Here is a 13,515-nt window from a genome sequence, read left to right as displayed (position 1 = left end):
ACCCCCAGCTCGCCTAGTCTCGGGGCCAGCCCCAGTCCCCACCCCCTAGGACCCCGCCCCCTGAGCCACCCAGCCCGGCCCCCTTGGAACGCCCCACCCCCGGCGCCCTGGCCCCGCCCCCATCCCCGCCCCCTCCCGCACCGCCGGGGGGACCTCGCCTTCCTCCGGAGCTGTGGTTCCCACAGGCTGTTGTGAGTGGCGTTTCAGCTCCGCTGCTCCCGAGTGGAGGGATCGGGGCACCCCCTTCCGCCCTGGCTCAGTATATTGGGGGCGCTGACCGTGAGAGGGGCGGGAGGAGCGGGCGTCGGTCTTCGACCGTGGGCGCCAATCTTACAGCGCCCTCTGGGCGTGGGCACCCAGCGTCCTCCAGGTGTGTTCAACTCCGAGATCCCGGCGGCGGCGGGACAGCTTTCCGGGCTGTGCGGGGCCCCGGGGTGATGGGGCCTTAAACCGATGGAGCCCTCCCCTGCCTCTCCTTCGGCTGCCAAAGGGGTCCCTGCGTCCTCACTTCCCCAAGTACAGGTTCCCACAGGCCCTCGCGTTCTGCCATCACGCCAGAAAGTGGTGGAAACTTGGGGCCTTACTTTGAACAGAGGTACATGCTCAGGACGGGCTGTAAAAATAGAGAGAAAGAAAAAGAGAAAAGGAAAGAAAGAAAGAAGAGAAAGGAAGGAAGGAAGGAAGGAAGGAAGGAAGGAAGGAAAGAAAGAAAGAAAGAAAGAAAGAAAGAAAGAAAGAAAGAAAGAAAGAAAGAAAGAAAGAAAGAAAGAAAAAGAAAGGAAGAAAGTTTTCTGTGTCTTTCGATGGAAGACTGCCCTCTCCCTTCGTCCTCTTAGCTAAAAGGAAAAATAAACGGCTTTCTTCCCAGGGCAGACAGCCTCTGGCCAGCGGATCTGATGAGGGCCGCTTGAGTTCCTGCTCCTTCGTGAGTCCCTAAGACGTCCTAGGCCTCAGGGTTTCCAACACCAGTCAGCCACCTCTGTGCAAAAAGGCTGTGGAAGGCCTCTGGGTGTCGCACAAATGGCCTTGAGGGAAAAGGGGAAGAAGCTGCCAGGCGCTGCCTGCAGTCTGGTAGGCAGGAGAGATGGCGCCAAATGACCTTCGTACCTGGACCTGGAGACCAAAGATGGCGTCCTCCTCACCCACCTTCTGCAGGCAGTGGGCAGGGCAGGCCTCAGTTGGTCTGAATTGGGAACCAAAAAGTTCTCCTGAGGTGTCTTGGCCTCTCAGCAGTTTCCAGTGTTTCTCTTTAAATGGTTTAAACGTTCCTGGGTCCTGGGCTATACAGGCAGGACCATCCACTGTGGGCCCTGGGTTCTCCACCTACCCAGCAGGTTTTCCAGGCACTATGCAGCTTCCTGTGTCCCCGTCTCAGCCACACTCCCCTGTCAGAGCACTAAAAGGTGAGGCCCCTGAACAGCAACATAGCCCTGTTTTTGCCCCTTCCCTGAATCCCTGTTTGACCTTGGGCAACTCCTGTTTTGTGGTCTCTGTTTCCTCAGCTTTGTCTTTGGGGGATAAGAGATCCTTATCAGGGTTCTTGGGGCCTACTGCAGGGTCTCTGAGTGCCTGGCATCACGGATCCTCCAACAGCATGGCACCAGGCAGGGTCTCTCCAGGAGCTCAGAGAGTCCTGCTGGGTTAAAAGGCCCTTTTAGTAGAAAATCCATGTGTCTCCCAGGGGCTGGCTCCACGGGTCTGAGGTTAGTTCTCTGGTCCTCTCAACCCAATGTGGAGGGAAAATAGGTCAGTTCAGGATCCTGCTTTTCTCTACTGCACAAAATCGAGAAAGTTGGGGTCTGGGGGGTTTGATGGAGTCTTTTCAAAAATCACCAGTTTAGTGTTTCTTTCCAACGGTGCATTTGCCCCAGATCAATGTGTATTTCTTTGGGCAGACTAGGAAGAGGAAGGACCCAACAGAGGGATCCCAAAGAAACATGTACAGAAAGAAGGGAACTAGAAGGTCAGGGCTTGCCTTTGGCCCAGCTGACCCCTGCTTGCTTCTCCCCCAGCCCAAATTCTGCAGGAAAGCCTCTTCCTTGAGAAGCTGCCTCAGAGATACAGCCCTTTGGAATGTGACAGCAACATTGGTACATATGCACAGGTATGGCCGTCCATCCCTGCTGTACTCATCGGCCCCTTCCTTGGGAGCCCCACCAAGCCTTCATACACCTAACATCTTAAGGGTTAATGTCTGGCTGAGCAGGGGGCTTCTATCCTCCCCTGTGGAGGGACTAAGGCAGGGTCTCCATCCGACTTGTGTTCCTAACATGGCTTATTAAGTATGTTCAGTATCATCCCTGGTGAGTCATAACTGCCTTGAATGTTGCTTCCTTTTCCCACTAAGAGAAAGAAAATTCTGGGAAGGCAGGGCCAGCATCTCCCCCACCCCATTTCTCTCATTCTTCCCATGGGCACCTGTTGCCACTTGGAAGCGGGGCAGCCTGTGGAGAGCAGGCAAGAAGAGGCCAGCCCTGCGTGGTGCGTGTGGTACCTCGGGCACCGGCTGCCCTTCACTGCGTGAGACACCTGAACTGGCACAGGCATCCTCTGAGCAAGTTGGCATCTGTCAAAGCTTAAAATGCACTTGGGGCGCCTGGGTGGCACAGTCGGTTAAGCATCCCACTCTTGATCTTGGCTCAGGTCATGATCTCACGGTTCATGAGTTCAAGCCCCACATCGGGCTCTGCACTGATGGCATGGAGGCTGTTTGGGATTCTGCCTCTCCTTCTCTCTCTGCCCCTCCCCTGTTTGTGTGCACGTAGCATGCACGCACGCACTCTCTTTCTCTTTTTAAAAAAAAATTTTTTTTAATAAAATAAAATGGACTTAGCCTTCAACTCAGGGACTCTGCCCCAGTGAATTTATTTTTCAGAAGTATTTTCACGAGTGTCCCAAGAGGCATGTTTACATGTTCATCAGTAAAGAAAAAATGAAATAAATGTGGATATTCCCACACAGTGGAAAACTATACAACACTTTTTAAAATAAAGCAGTCTTGACATGGGACATTTTTCAAAGCTTGTTTTTAGGTGAAAAAGGCAAGTTAAAGAGTGATCTATATATAGTCTGGCCACAATTTTCTTATAAGAAAAACGTGTGTAATATACACAGACTATTATACATAATACATTTCTCCTATAGGGGAGGAAAATGGGGTGCGGACAGTTATAGGAGAATTTTTAAGTTTACTCTATAATATTAATTTATTAAATGACAATACATACATATTACTTGTTTAATTCTTTACTTTAGAAGTCATTTATTAAATCGGTGGAGATGTTTTTAACCTTACCTAATAGCTTCCCCTCAAGCAGCTGGAATAATAGGACGTTTATTGCATGTACCTTACCTGCATTACTAATGGTACAACCAAAACCGCCACCGTCCTGGTGTGGCTCCACCCTCAGCCTGGTGGCAAGATGGCTGAAGTGTTTCCAGCCATCTCAGCTAATACAGCCACGTCCAGAAATGAGATCATCTCCCCTACACTTCTTTTTTTTTTTTTTTTTAAGTTTATTTATTTATTTTGAGAGAGAAGGTGCAAGCAGGGGAGGGGCAGAGAGAGAGGGAGACAAAGAGAATTCCAAGCAGGCTCCACACTGTCAGTGCGGAGCCCGATGCAGGGCTCCAACCCACCAACTGTGAGATCATGACCTCAGTTGAAATCAAGAGTGGGATGCTCAACCAACCGAGCCACCCACGTGGCTTCTTTTCCCATCTCACTGGCCGGAATTGGTTCCACACCCACCTGAAGCCATGACTGGCAAGCAGAGCTTGAGTATCAGAATGGGTGCAGATTAACCTTCAAGGGGCTTGAATTCGGGGGAGCCAATGTCAAGGACTTCCCAAAGAATATCAGACGCGTGTAAGGGCATTCTTACTTCAAGATGGTAAAAGCACAACTTTTTACTAAGACAAAGTAACTTCTTGTCATGAAACATTTTTTTAAAATGTTTATTTATTTTTAAGAAAGAGAGAGAGAAAGAGTGTGAGCAGGCAAGGGGCAGAGAGAGGAGACACAGAATCCAAAGCAGGCTCCAGGCTCTGAGCTGTCAGCACAGAGCCGAATGCGGATCTCAAACCCATGAGCCGCGAGATCATGACCTAAGCTGAAGTCGGACATTTATTTAACTGAGCCACCTAGGCGCCCCTTGTCATGAAACATTTTAAAGACAGTTAATTGTTTTATTGTGGACCATTTCAAACATATAATAAAGAATAATGTTCCTCAAAAAATTAAAAACAATTACCATATGATCTAGCAATTTCACTTCTGGGTCTATACCTAAAAGAATTAAAACCAGGGACTCAGACAAATATTTGCACACCTGTATTCACAGCAGCATTATTCACAACAGCTAAAAGGTGGAAGCCACCCTTGTAGCCACTGACAGATGAGTGGATAAACAAAATGTGATGTAAACATAAAGTGGGAATATCATTCTGCCGTAAAAAGGAAGGAAATTCCGATTCATGCTATAACATTGATGAACCTTGAAGACTTTATGCTAAGTGAAATAAACCAGTCAGTCACAAAAGGACAAATACTGTCTGATTCCATTTATGTGAGGTTTCTGAAGTAGTCAAATTTATAGAGACAGAAAATAGAACAGTGGTCTTTGCTTGGGTTTGAAGGGAGGAGGGAATGGGACATTATTGCTTACTAGGTATGGAGTCTTAGTTTGGGAAGATGAAAAAAGGTCTAGAGAGGGAAGGTGGTGATGGTTGCACAACATGCATGCACTTAATGCTACTGAGTCATACACTTAAAATTGTTGAAATCGTAAATTTTGCATTGTGTGTATTTTACGATAAAAAACAATGCAAAAGAACCCCACCTCAGTTGCAATCCCCCCAAAATAATAATATAATGAAGACCTATGCGACTACCACTCAGTTTATCTAATCTTAACAGGATCTTCTTTCTTCTCTTTTTATTATTTTTGTATGAAATGAAACATTACAATGGAGTCTTCTCCTTTAGCCATGTTGATACATGTGGCGGCTCTGGGTCACTTAACTGCTGCATTATCATTTATTGTATGCATATACCATGGTTTATTTATCCATGGACATTTGGTTGTTTCCAGTTTTTCAATATTATACACAATGTTGCAATCAATTCTTGTGCTTTTCTCCTTGAGTGCGTGCAGAGACTTTCTCTAAGAGTAGATAGAGCTGAGTTTAAGGTACAAATATATTGAGCTTTCTTAGGAATTGCTCTAATTTCTCTAAACAAATTGCTCTCCAAAAGGGTCCATAGCAATTTATACTCTCAGCAGCAGTTATGAGAGTGCCCATTTTTCTACATCCTCTGTATGACTTGGCATTTATTGGACCTTTTATATTTTGCCACTCTGATTGCAAGTAAAATATCTCGTTGTCATTTGATTTTGAATGGCCCTACCATTATGAAACATGGAGCCTTTTATTGCTGACTGCCTGAGCGGATACCACTCGTTGCTTCCTATATTTGTTTTCTTCTCCTTTTTCAGTAAAAGAACACCTCAATTTCAACTGGCCCTTTGGCCATCCAAAATGAAGATTCTCTTTCCCAGCATCGCCACAGCTCTATGTAGCTGCCTGATGACGGGACATGAGCAGAGATGGTCGTACGTACGTTCAGGGAACGAGCAGAGATGGTTGTACATACGTTCAGGGAGCGTCAAAGGGAAGGACAGTTCCTTCTTTCCTTTTTTCTTTCCTCTTGGTAGGGATGCAGATATGGCTACAGCTGGAGCAGTCATCTTGGACAGGAAGTGAACTTGAGAACAGAGACCATGCCTGGCAGAGGACCAGGTTAGGAGCATCAGGTGCCCAGCCAGTGAGGCGGCACACCAGCCTTGCCCTGCCCATGCACACGTGTGGATGATGGACCTCTGCGTTGCTTCAAAAACTGTTATCCTGGATTTTCCACCCCTTGCCAGAGAATCTAACTCTGACAATACTCTGGTCAATTTGGCCTCCTGCATGCAACCCAAGAGAGTGTGGGGAGGACAGTTATGTGGGGGGAGGAGGGAGACGGGGGTTGTTCCAAAGATGCTGTCCATGATACGACCCCACCAGCTCCCCAGTGCTGGACTGTCTTAAATTTTGGATTTGACTCAAGTCACCTAACAACCTCGGTCCCCAAAAGAAGTCTTGATGAGAAATAGGCTGTTCACACGATGGGGTGTTTTCAGAATCTGAAGCCCATACAGACTGTTCTGCTCACACTGCTGGGGACCATGCTCAGCAGGTGGCAGGCATGCAGAGGGGGCTCCACTGGAGTCCGAAGTGACACACGAAGAATGAGAGGCCCATGGGAAATTTTTGTTTCTTCCATGAAACTTACATGTTGTTTTCACGGATATTGGGAACTGTGTAACTAAATGTACTGTTGGCACCTTTGTGCTCAGGCGGCTCTAAAACACCAGGTGCCTGGGGGATTGTGAGCATCCTGGACTCTACGTCCTGCTTCTCTGTCGCCATCCCCACGCCCTGCCTCACCATTATGCTACCTGCCCATTTCTGATGTATAGTTTTGCTTGCCGTTGAAGTTGAGTCTGATATTTGCTAGGATGTCAGCAGGAGAAAAAAAGAGAATAAACACATCCTCTGTAAATAGCACTGGAATTTCCACATCCAAACCAGAGTTCCTTCCCCAAAGCCGTCCCCTTGGGGGACCGTGTTTATCATCTGATGCTACCCACACCACCACCCTAGGGAGACCTGAGGACTCTTTGTCTATAAAGATAGCTTTTTTTTTGAGGAAGGTGGGCTGTAGTTCATTCATTTGATAAACGTGTCCAGAGCTGCAGTGCTGCCCAGCTCCACCTCTGCAGCAGCCTTCATTGGAGGCTTGGACAGGAAGCTCTCAGGCAGGCAGGTATGCCAACCAGTCTCACCCTCCCAGGTGCCGCCAGACTGATTCATCCTGAGCCACTTCCTGGGGCGGGGCTGCTCGGCCCACAGCAGCCTGTCCCCATCTCCCAACGACCTGGCTTCAGAGAAGCCAAAGGGCTTTCCCTGACTCAGCCCCGTGTGGGCAAGGGGTGCTTGTGCCGAGGTTGTTAGGGGCGGGGAAGCTGAGGGCCACGTCTGTCTCGCTCACCCCCACCATCTCAGGCGGCCACCAGATGCAATTCCTCCTCACATTCTTAGACCACCTTAGCTGTGTGGCCTCGAGCAAGTAACTTAGCCTCTCTGTGCTTTGATTTGCTCCCCTATGAATTGGGGACATACTAGTACCTACTCAGAGAGGTGTTGGGACGGTAAAAGGAGAGAAGCACCGTGAAAGGTTCAGCACGGTGCCCGGCACACGTTAGCGGCACTGGGGCTGTGATGGTGCACCTGGGAAAGGTGGGTAGAAACTCATCTTCACAGCCCCCTCCCCTGCAACCTCAGCCCCGGGCGCGCCTAAGCCTTCTGAACTCAGCTCTTTGTGACAGCACTTAGCACTACCCCTGGCACCAGGCCTGGTAAATAGCACTGCTGGAGAAGTTAGGCATTCCAAGGCCCCAGGGGAGACGCTGGGGTGGGCTCTGAAGGGGAAGGAGCTCACAGCAGCCGTAGAAGGCAGGGTGTGATGTGGGTGCAGGGATGTGCGTGTAGTGCCTGCGTGTGGCAAGTTCTCTCCTCAGATAGAAGGTAAACCCTGTACTCATCAGAGGTTGCACACCAAACAGCCCCCAGGGCTGCATTTGGCCTGTAGAAATGTTTTGCCCTTACAGTGCTTTTCTAAAAAGAGACATCTCCATAAGGAAATCACACGTACGAATCCAGATTTCGGATTTTCTAAAAGAATCAGAAGAGCTAGTAACACTGGACCCCCATCCCGTTGTGGCAAGGACCAGCTAAAGCCACGACTCATGACATGTATGCATTTCTAGCACATTCACCACCTCCTGGGCCCTGCGGGAGTCGACTTCCAAGAGGATCTGGCATGAGACTTCAGTTGACCTCTGGCCCTGCCTCCCTGGGCAAGTCACACAAGCCCTCTAAGCCTTAGCTTTGTCATCTGTAAAAGGCATCTAAGACTAGTCCCTTCCTCACACCGTTGTGAGGGGGGATGGGATAATATATGTAGAGCACCTGACGCCTGGCACATAGCAAGTATTTTATACTTTCCAGCTATTGCTACTGTTGCCTCTGGTACCAGCTCATGATTTCAGGATCAAAATTGACCTCCGTGGAGACTGGAAAGGACCTTCCTTAACTTGGACAGCTTGTTTTCTCCCCAGGTGAAACCGCTGCCAGCTGGAAATGACCACACTGGGGGGAAATTTTTAAAAATCCCCTCTGTTCCATCTACTGATCCCCTCCTCCCACCCGCCCCATCCCCACAACTCTTAGCAACCTTTTACCTTCTTACGGTCTCCATAGTTTTGCCTTTTCCAGAACATCATATGGTTGGCATCTGGTATGCAGCCTTTTCCGATGGGCTTCTTTTCACTGAGCGATATGCATTTCAGTTTCCTCCATGTCCTTTCACGGTTTGATAGCTCATTTCTTTTTATTGCTAATATTCCATTGTCTGAATGTATCCATTTGTTTATCCACTCACCTACCGAAGGACATCTTGTTTGCTTCAAAATTTGGGCAGTTATGAATAAAGCTGCTGTAAACATCTGTGTCCCATCTTTCGTGTGGGCCTAAGTTTTCAACTCATTTTTGGGTAAATAGCTAGGTGCATAGGTCATATGGTAAGACTTCCTTACACATGACTTAGGAATTCTGCATAAATGAATATAGTTCATGGTTATAGCTTGTGTGCACTATAGTTCTGTTTTGTCTCCAAGGTTGTTTTAGTTTTGTAGAATAACCTGGGAAATTTTCACTGTTGTCCACACTCTGTAAAATTTTACATAAACTAGGAATTATATGTTCCTTAAAGATTTACAGAACTTGCCCTTTAAACAGTCTGGGCTCATGCCTTTATTTTAAGAGTGTATCTTTTTTTTTTTTTAATCTTTATTTTTATTTTTGAGAGAGACGGAGTGTGAGCAGGGAAGGGGCAGAAAGAGGGAGCCACAGAATCCGAAGCAGGCCCCCGATGTGGGCCTCGAACTCAGGAACTGTGAGATCATGACCTGAACTGAAGTTGGACACCCAACTGACTGAGCCACCCAGGTGCACCTAAGGTTATATCTTTGACTCTCCTCTTTTTCCTTTGATCCCCCCAACCTTTTTTTTTTTTTTTTTTGCCATCTTGACATTTTTAGGTGTACAGTTCAGTAGTAAGTATACTCACTCATTGTTATGCAACAGATCTCCAGAACTTTTTCATCATGCAAAGCTAAAATTCTACCCCCATTAAACAGTAGCTCTTCGTTTACTTCTCCCCCAGTCCCTGGAAACCACTGTTCTGTTTTTATAAACTACTTTAAATAACTTCATATGAGGGGAATCAGACAGTATATCTTTTTGTGGTGTCACATACTATCATGTCAAGTTCATTCATGTTGCAGCCTGTGCCAAAACCTCCTTCCTGGGGCGCCTGGGTGGCTTCGTCAGTTGAGTGCGGGCTCTTGATTTTGGCTCAGGTCATGATCCCAGGGTTGTGGGATCCATGCCCTACATGGGCATGGAGCCTGCTTGAGATTCTCTTTCCCTCTGCTCCTCTCCCTTGCGTGCGCTCCCTCTCTCTTTCCTTCTTAAGGCTGAACAATATTCCATTGTATGTATACACCACATTTTGTTTATTCATCCGTCCATTGATAGACACTTAGATTGTTTCTACCTTTTGGTCGTTGTGAATAATGCTACTATGAACACAGGCATACAAATCTCTCTTCAAAATCCTACTTCAATTTTCTTTTAATGTTTATTTTTGAGAGGGGAGAGGCAGAGAGGGGGCGAGAGGATCTGAAGCGGGTTCTGTGCTGACAGCAGCAACCCCAATGTGGGGCTTGAACTCATGAACTGTGAGATCATGACCTGAGCCAAAGTTGTACGCTTTGAGCCACCCAGGCACCCCCTACTTTCAATTCTTTTAAACATATAGACCCAGAAGAAGGATTGCTGAGTCATATGGTAATTTTTAATATTTTGAGTAATCGCCAAACTGTTTACAATAGCAGCTGCACCCTTTGACATTCCCAACAGGGCACAAGGCTTCCAGTTTATGCACATCCTAAGACTTGCTATTTTCTGTTTGACAGTAGCGATGATCAGTGATATCCCATTGTGGCTTTGATTTGTGGTTACCTAATGATTAGTGATATTCAGCATCTTTTTTCATAAACTTGTTGGACATTTGTACATCATCTTTGGAGAAATTCACTTCCTTTGCTGAGTTTTTAATCCGGTTGGGTTTTTTTTCTTCTTGGCTTGTAGTTCTTTGTATGTTCTGGATATTAACCCCTTATCAGATACATGATTTGCAAACGTTTTCCCCCATTCAGTGCCTTTCCACTTGGATTATTCCCTTTGCTGCACAGATGATTTTAAGTTTGATGCAGCCTCACTTATCTATTTTTGCTTTGTTGTTTGCACTTTTAGTGTCATATGCAAAAAATGATTGCCAACCCCAAAGCCATGAAGCTTTTCTCATGTTTTCTTCTAGGAGTTTTATAGTTTTAGGCCTTTCATTTGGGGCTTTAACCCATTTTGAGCTTTAATCCAATTTTTGTGTTTGGTGTAAGTAAGGGTCCAACTTCATTCTTTTGCAAGAGGCTATCCTTATTTTCCCAACACTATTTCCTTTCCCTATTGCATGTTCTTGGCATTCAATGTTGAAGATCATTTGACCATATATGCAAGGGTTTACTTCTGGGCTCTTTATTCTTTCCTATAGATCTGTATGTTTGTCTTTAGTACCACAAATTTCTGTGAAAAATTGAGGTATAATTGACATATAACAGTATATTAGTTTCAGGTGTATAACATGCAGTATTTGTATATATTGCAAAATGATCAATCACAATGTGTAGTTAACATCCAAACACTGTTTTGATTACTGTAGGATTTGATATCAGGCCATTGTGAGACCTTCCTTCAACTTTGTGGTTTTTGTTTTTTAAGAGTTCTTTTTAATGTTTATTTTGAGAGAGCGAGCGAGTGAACACACAAGCAGGGGAGGGTCAGAGAGAGAGAATCCCAAGCAGGCTCCGTGTCATCAGTGCAGAGCCCCTTGGCAGGGCTTGAACTCAAACCTTGAGATCACAACCTGAGCTTAGATCAAGAGTCTGACGCTTAACCGACTGGGCCACCCAGACGTCCCAAGCATGTCTCATTTTTAACCAAATCTATTCCTTTTTTGTGAAGTTTATTATTAATCCCTTCTACCATTTTTGGTAATTTTGTTATTTTACTAGCTTCTTAAATTATCTTCAGACTTTCTTGGCTATTTTTTCTCTGGTCTTTGGCCCAAATCTCCCAAGTTTTGATATATAGCACTATTACTCATTTTGAAGTTGGCCCAAATGGTTTATTCCAAATTAGTTTAGTTCTTTAACCTAGGAGTTAAGAAGTGTGTTTTAAACGTGTCTAAGATATATGTCTAAATAGATGCATTTCTAAGATACATTTTTGGCCTTTTCGAATTCTCTTCAGTGAAACCTCGTACATTCCATTCAACTGAACGTGTCCTGGAGGTCACAATGGGACTTTCAAAGTCGGGGCAGGGAAGGCTCCCAAAGATCCCCCTTCTCCTCCAGGGCGGTCCACACACTTTCCTCCTAGCCCCTGCTGTACCAGGGACCCACCAGGTGTTGAGACCCATCTTTTCAGGGCTTCTTCCTATAAAAGGCCTCAGGCGAGACTTAGGTGTGGTGGGAGCTGGCCGTGTGATGGAACTCCTAACTGGAATTCCCACTGCCGACTTTGGCCTCTCTCCAGTTTCCCACTACTTCCACAGCTTTGCCCAACTTGTGGGCAAGTCCTCTATAGCAACTGCACCTGTCACTCCACTGCTCAAGGATGTGACAACTCCTTATTATCATCCTGGAAGCTGGACCTATCAGGGCAAAGCTACTTTTAAATCAATTAGGGCACATGGGTGGCTCAGTTGGTTAAGCGATCAACTCTTGATCTCTGTTGAGGTCGTGATTTCACAGTTCCTGGGATCAAGCCCCGTGACGGGCTCAGCACCGACAGTGCAGACCCTGTTTGGGATTCTATCCCTCTACCTCGTACCTGTTTGCACTCTGAAAATAAACTTAAAAAAATTTTTTTAAATATTCCCCCAGCCCCCAACAGTTTTGTTAACTCACTAGGAGTCACTCACTGCCTCTGCACAGAACCTATCTTATCCAATTCTCACAATTTTAGGAGGGAGGTCTCACTTCTGTTACCTACACATCAGGAAACTGAGGTTTAAAAGATGAAGTCATTTGCCTAACTACGTAAAGCTAAAGATTTGGAATCTGGGAAACCTAATTCCAGAGTCCAGGCCCTGAACCATTACACTTGGATGCCCAAGAAAACTTGAATTAATCTCAACCTAGCCAATTTCTTCCTTCAACTACCAAATGGAATACAGGGTTTAAGTTCCTGGTAAATATTTAGAGAAAAACAAGTTCTGTGATTGAAACCTAGAAGAAATGAGAAATTGTCTACAGGATATGGAGGAAATGACATTCAATAAAACTTCCACCCAGTTCTGAGCTTCCTGTAGGATCTGTCCTACAGTTCTCATAGGTTCTTACCATCAAGTACTCCTCAGATTCAAGGTTCTGTGGGCAATCAGGACAGTATTCCTACTTTACAGATGGTAACACAGAAGCCTAAAGGGTTAAGTTTGCCCAAGATTACACAACCTACACTCACCCTAGGGACCGGAAAATGGAGACCCCCTTGTGCCCTGCAGCCTCCTAGAAGTGAGCTTTGGTGACACCATGCTCCCGGCCTTCTCACTTGTGTTCACAGAGGAATTTACCGTCTGGAGCATCCAAATCACATCAGCTAGGCCCTTTAAAGTTAGCTAGATAAGACAGACTGTGAACACTGCTCCTCTGGGGTTCCTCTGCCCTTCTCCCCCCGAACCCCAACCTTCCTGAAAAAAATCACTGTCAGGAGGGCAAATAGAACGACTACTGCCAAGGTCAATTTAGGAAACTTTTCTTTGGTCAGTAAGCTAGTGTGGGAGGATGTAATATTTATTTCTTCAAGGGTCTTTTAATTTCAACACTACGATGTGGGACAGGCCAACAATTCCAGAAGGATTGCTTTCAGCTCAGAACAGAACCAGACGAAGATACAATTAAAACTGGCACAATGTGCATGATGAAAATTCCTTTTCCCATGTATTTTTATGTAGACCTCCGCTCTGGATTCTATCAAATTATCTGCATGGCTTAAAATAAACAGCTATAGAAGGGAGAGGGGAATGGAAACAGTAGTAGCATTAGTTGAGAATTGGGTTCTATGTATCTATCTAAGATATTCTCAATTCTTAAAATCAGTGACCTAAGTAGTACTACCCATGGTACAGATGTGGCATTGAGTCTTAGATCAGTTAACACACACACAAGTTCACAAAGTTTATGAATCACCAGGTAAATTCCAACTCCATGCCTGAACGCAAACTGC

At 46.0% G+C, this 13,515-nt stretch overlaps 1 long non-coding RNA gene across 1 annotated transcript; it reads left to right on the top strand.

Moving 5' to 3' along the window:
- The first annotated feature begins 15 nt into the window (after positions 1-15).
- On the top strand, positions 16-6,266 carry LOC128311303 (uncharacterized). Its single transcript, XR_008289656.1, has 3 exons — positions 16-370; positions 2,013-2,104; positions 5,499-6,266. It is a non-coding gene; the product is annotated as an uncharacterized LOC128311303 (long non-coding RNA).
- The last annotated feature ends 7,249 nt before the right edge of the window (positions 6,267-13,515 follow it).

The sequence above is a fragment of the Acinonyx jubatus genome, chromosome A3 (genome assembly GCF_027475565.1).
Source record: "Acinonyx jubatus isolate Ajub_Pintada_27869175 chromosome A3, VMU_Ajub_asm_v1.0, whole genome shotgun sequence".
NCBI classification, from domain to species: domain Eukaryota; kingdom Metazoa; phylum Chordata; class Mammalia; order Carnivora; family Felidae; genus Acinonyx; species Acinonyx jubatus.
The sequence above is the reverse complement of the archived record's forward strand: the minus strand, read 5'-3'. Positions and strand labels throughout refer to the sequence as shown.